Raw genomic sequence first — 5,901 nt, forward strand, 5'->3', positions numbered from 1 at the left:
GACTACATCATCCCCGTTCTTTGAACGCTTCCGCTCGCGATCTACAAGGTACGTAGATGCATCTAATCACTCGTTGCTAGATGAACTCCTAGATGGATCTTGGTGAAACGAGTAGGAAAATTTTTGTTTTCTGCAACGTTCTCCAACACCCTCCTCCAAGAATCGGTGTTGGATACCCCCGAGCTAGTTGGTTAAGCTAAACAACAACTTGTATAGTTGGAAAATGAAAGCTTTTCCCACTTAGTTCATTTCGGAAGGGCTATCCTTGTGTTGTGGTTGTGTTGAAGAAAGATGATATCTTCATGGATTGATCCTCGTGATCAGTTCTTGAATCTATCGTCTTGTCCAACCTTGATTTGAGTGTGGGCTATCCTCAAATCAAATCAGAACCAACGATATTCGTAATGTTGTCTACTCGTGGTTGACTCCTCGCGCATACAACATTACATCTTTTCGTCTGACCATGTCAGGACCCCGATTCCAAGCCACATCGATCTAGCCGGTAACACCTCATATCACTTTGCGGCCCACGCACGGTATCCCACAGATGTCGCCTTACCATGGCCCGGGACCGTTTCCGCCTTTTGGCTCACTTATATGATAGTGTCGCTAGCATCCATATGACAGAGAACCCGGGCCGACATGGCTAGTCATGAACCCAAAGCGGCACAGACCTATGGAGACAGGCATACATGAATCACATCGAGCATGTCGGTCATCAGCGAGTGATTCCGGGCTGTAGCACTAGGCTAACAGTACTCCGGAAGTCACCGCGTGACATTTCCCCAAAGGGACAGACATAGGAACGAAGTGAACCACATGACGGCCAGTCAAGTGTCCTGAACAGTAGTGCTGGGCTAGCAGGACTCTGGTGAACTGGGCTGTAGCGGACTACTATGGCTCGAGGAACACTAGACTACATTACCCCATAAGAAAGGCTGCCAAGGATAAACAACTAGATTGTCGGATCCCGCTCATACCAAGCATTTCAATCATACACACAATATGCCCGATATGAGTACATACAACATGGCATCACAACAAAACTCTACAACTCAAGTACTTTATTTAAAGGCTCCAGAGAGCCATACATAACATGTTCATACAGATAGGGGTCACATGACCCGACACTCAAGTCATACAATCATACAAGCACATGCGGAAGCAACTAGTCTGAGTACAGACACTAGAAAGAAAGAAGGCTTCTCGAAGCCCGTCTATCTACATAGGGCCCTCCATGGCCAGGATCACCACCTGGGTGGCTAGTCACTCATCGACGTCAAGGTCTACGTAGAACCCATCGGAGGGGGCGGTGTTGTCATCTGAAAACAGTAATTAAGCAAACATGAGTACAAGGGTACTCAGCAAGTCTTACAACAGAACCTACTATACATGCTTATTCTCAAGAAGGAGGTGGGGTTATTGCAGCAAGCCATCTTTGACTCTTGGCTAAGCTATCCTACGGAACTCCACCAGTAAAATAGTTTTCGCACAGGAGTCCACTACTCACCAACACAATACTCCACCGAGGATCCTCCCTCGTCATCCTACGAGAGGGCCATTCTCGGTACTCACACTTATCTTGAGTCTTTTAGTAGTATCCATTAACTTGTCTATGAACTGCATAGGCAACCAAGTAGTCCTTTACCGCGGACGCGGCTATTCGAATAGTTTTATACCCTGCAGGGGTGTACTTCATCACACATGTTTCCACCACTTAGCGTCTGCACACGACATGTGCTCGGCAGACTTCAAGCGAAAACCGACGTGGGTGTAGACCACGACCTGACTAACCTCACAAGTCTCTAGTCCAGGTTTATCGCCTATTCAGGTTCCGTCCGCAAGGAAATCCGGCTGGGGTGTCCTCAACGGCCCCAAACGGTGTGTACTGGGTAACGAGAAGCTAAACGGGCGCCCGGCATACCCGGCCACAGTGTATCTACCGCATCATAGCCCACCCTAAGGGTCAGCGCCACGCACGGCCGCCAACACATGTCCTACAAACACCAGAAACTAGTTGCAACTCCTGGACAGAGGGCGAGAGGGGTCAGTAAGTCAAGCGGGGTCATATTTCGGGGCCCAATGTGCGGTCGTAGCTGAATCTTAAATCACGCATACAGATCTCAGTTCTTATGGACAGTCTCAATGAAACAACCCACCATGTACTCCTACATGGCCTCTCATCGATACCTTTACCAAAACATGTTCAACACATTCCTCACATTACCAACATATCATATCACTCTAGCCCATCACCCAGATGAACCAGACCTGACACAACTCTAAGCATAGCAGGCATAGCAAGGTAGGAATCACATACATGGCTCAATCAACTCCTACACATGCTAGTGGGTTTCATCTAGTTACCGTGGCAATGACAGGTCATGCAGAGCATAAGGGTTCAACTACCGTAACACACAGCAGTTTGAATCGCGTTGTCTTAATGCAGTAAACCAGAGCAGAAGCGAGAACATGGTTTTGTATCGGAATGATCAATGGGTTGCTTGCCTCTTGTAGTGGTAGTAGGGTACTGCCCTTCAGACGGATACTCGGGGTTATCCTCGGAGGCAGAACCTACCACGAAAGACACACCGAAGCATAATCAACACATGGCAATATGCAACAATATGATGCATGCTATGACATGGCAAGATGAAGGTGTCTTGGCCTAATGCAAGCTAAAACAGAAAGGGATGAACTCATTTGAGTCATAGATTCAATTATTAGCTTATTAAACATGGCTTTATTAGTGCATTACCTCATTCTGCTTAAACAGCAAGGTTAACTTGTTTTGTCATGCACGAAACCATTACAGATGGATAGATTGAATTTTTCTGATCATTTTTCATATATAAATCTTTGCATTTGGAGCTATGGTTGATTTTCTATGATTTTTAGAAGTTTTGATTATTTTCTTGAATTTCCTATTAAAGGATAAATCCAGAAGTTGAATTAATGCGTCAGCACTACGTCACTGTGACGTCAGTGGGTCAAAGGCGCCAGCCCAGGTCAAACCTGACTGGTGGGCCCCTTCTGTCAGTCTCTCAGCTAACTAACAGAGTTGGTTAGTGTTTAGTTAGCACTAAACTGGGTTAGTTAGGCTCTGGGCCCACATGTCAGTGAGAGAGGGGTAGTTAACGGCGTCATTAACCTCTAACAGAGTGATTAGCTCTAATTTAAACTAATCTAAATTAGTTAGAAGCCGGCCCCACACATCAGTGTCTCAGATGGAGTCAAAGTGGGGTCAAACCCCTGGTCAGCGGGGCTAATCCCGCCGGCATTGAGTCGCCGGCGAGGCCGAGATGGCGGAAAGCTTCGGATTTGGTCCTCCGATGACCAAATCACCGGTGGAGACGTGCTACATGTAGCTGGGGAGCTGCCGCATCCAGTGGTGCAAGTGGTTGGATACGGGAACACTGGAAACGACGTCGGCGAGCTCGACAGTGGCGGTCGGAGTTCGGACGGGGTTGGGTTCGACGCTATGGTGCACGGGAGAAAGAGCTAGTGGTGGCTACGGGCTCCTGGTGCTGCGCTGAGCACAACAGTGAGCTTGGCTTCGAGCCACTATGGCTCTAGCCACGACGGCACCATGGCCGGCGGCAGGGAGCTTTCGGGTGCGGTGGAAGTGGCGACTACAGAGGCCAAACGGGCACGGGAGCTAGGGGAAGAGGAAGAGGAGCTCACAGCGGGGTCGGAGAGGGGGTCAGCGAGCTCGGAGAGGTCCTGGCGGCGACGAATCGACCGGAGATGGCTCGGGTGCCCGAGGTTGAAGACGAGGGCGAAGACGGTGTTCGGCGGCGTTTGGAGTCACGTGGGTCAGCGGAGAGGTCCAGGGCGATGAGGCGGAGCTATTGGGCTTGTCAGAGGGGCGAGGGGGTGGCTCTGGTGACGTCTACGGCGAACGGTGGCGAGGATCGCGCTCAGCCATCACGGGAGAGTGTGAGGGAGACGAGGGGGAGAGTGAGGGAGGATGAGAGGGGGGCGTGGGGGTCGGCGTGGCATCCCTGGATGTCTCCAGGGCGTCGGCAGAAGCAGGAGGTGGCCAGCGTGAGGCCGCGGGCACCGGCCACGCGCTCCTCGTCCTCCTGGCGGGAGGAGGACGACGTCTGGCAAGGCTAGTCGGCTAGGACGAGCCAGGTGGGTTGGGCCAGCACAGGTAAGGCCCAGGTGGGCTTCCCTCTCTCTCTTTTTTTGATTTGTTTCTGTTTTTCTATTTAACTGCAACTGTTGGGCTTTATTAAAAATACTAAAACATTTCCAAAAATCCTGAAAATAAATATGGGCTCTATTTAGAATATTTCCAACAGTATACATTTATTTCCAGAATTATTTGAGCATTTAAATTATTTTATAGCATTTAAATGCCCAAAATCAAATACTTATGATTTAATTCAATGACCTTCTATTGACCTAGAAAATTGTGCACCAATTTTGCCAGAGGTTCTAACCCAAGACAAAGAGAGTGAACTTTTTAGAAGGGCATTTCAGGTTCATTGAAAAATAATTTTAGTAAACCCTAGTTGTTTCCGGGGGGTGTTGGGGGTTCTGTCTTCCCCATTTCAAATTTAAGAGGAATTTAAACATGATGCACACTCTAATGCTTGAACTAACTAGGGTGTAACAACTCACCCCCACTCAAAAGAATCTCGCCCCGAGATTTAGGATCCTCCGGCAAGAAGGTGGGGTACTCGAGTTGAAGACGATCCTCCCTTTCCCAAGTGGCTTCTTTCTCGGAATGGTGTGACCATTGAACCTTGAGAAACTTGATATTATGACGTCGAGTGGTACGCTCGGCTTGATCAAGGATACGAACGGGATTTTCCCGATAGGACAGGTTATCTTATAGATCAAGCGTTTCGTGGTCCACTCCACGGATGGGATCCACGAAGCAACGCCTGAGTTGAGAAACGTGGAAGACATCGTGAACTCTGGAAAGATGAAAAAGTAGTTCCAATTGGTAGGCAACTTCTCCTCGTTTGGCAAGAATGCGAAAGGGTCCAATGTAACGAGGAGCCAATTTGCCTTTGATACCGAAATGATGGGTTCCCTTTAACGGAGTAACCTGAAGGTAAGCCTTCTCGTCGACTTCATAAGTCATAGGCTTATGTTTACGATCATATTGACTCTTTTGACGAGATTGTGTTGTTTTCAATTTCTCAGGAATAACGCGAACCTGCTCTTCTGCTTCTTGAATCATATCCGGGCCAAAGAGTTGTCCTTCCCCGGTTTCTGACCAGTTAAGAGGCGTTCGACATTTTCGTCCATAGAGAACTTTGAAAGGAGCCTTGCCCAAGCTCTCTTGATAACTATTGTTATAAGCAAACTCCGCGAATGGAAGGCATTTCTCCCAACTCATTCCGAACGAGATAACAGAAGCTCGGAGCATATCTTCCAGAATTTGATTAACTCGTTCTACTTGACTACTTGATTGAGGATGGAAGGCGGTACTAAAAGAGAGACGAGTTCCCATAGCATTTTGGAAACTTTCCCAAAATCGAGAGGTGAAGAGACTCCCACGGTCTGAGTTAATTTCCAATGGAACACCATGAAGAGACACTATTCGGGAGATGTATAAATCGGCTAGCTGGCTAGTGGTGATACTCTCACGAACAGGTAGGAAATGGGCTACTTTGGAAAGTCGGTCGATCACGATGAAGATGGCATTATTCCCTCTCTTGGTTCTAGGAAACCCACTGATGAAATCCATACTGATTTTATCCCATTTCCATTCAGGAATAGCCAAAGGTTGAAGGGTGCCAGCAGGCCGTTGATGCTCTGCTTTAACACGACGACAAACGTTGCAATTAGCAATGTATTGAGCGATTTCTCTCTTCATCCTAGTCCACCAAAACCTCTGGCGTAGGTCTTGATACATTTTAGTACTACCGGGATGGATGGTGA

The sequence above is a fragment of the Triticum urartu genome, chromosome 3A (assembly GCF_056163025.1).
Source record: "Triticum urartu cultivar PI428250 chromosome 3A, HENAU_Tu73, whole genome shotgun sequence".
Lineage (NCBI taxonomy): Eukaryota > Viridiplantae > Streptophyta > Magnoliopsida > Poales > Poaceae > Triticum > Triticum urartu.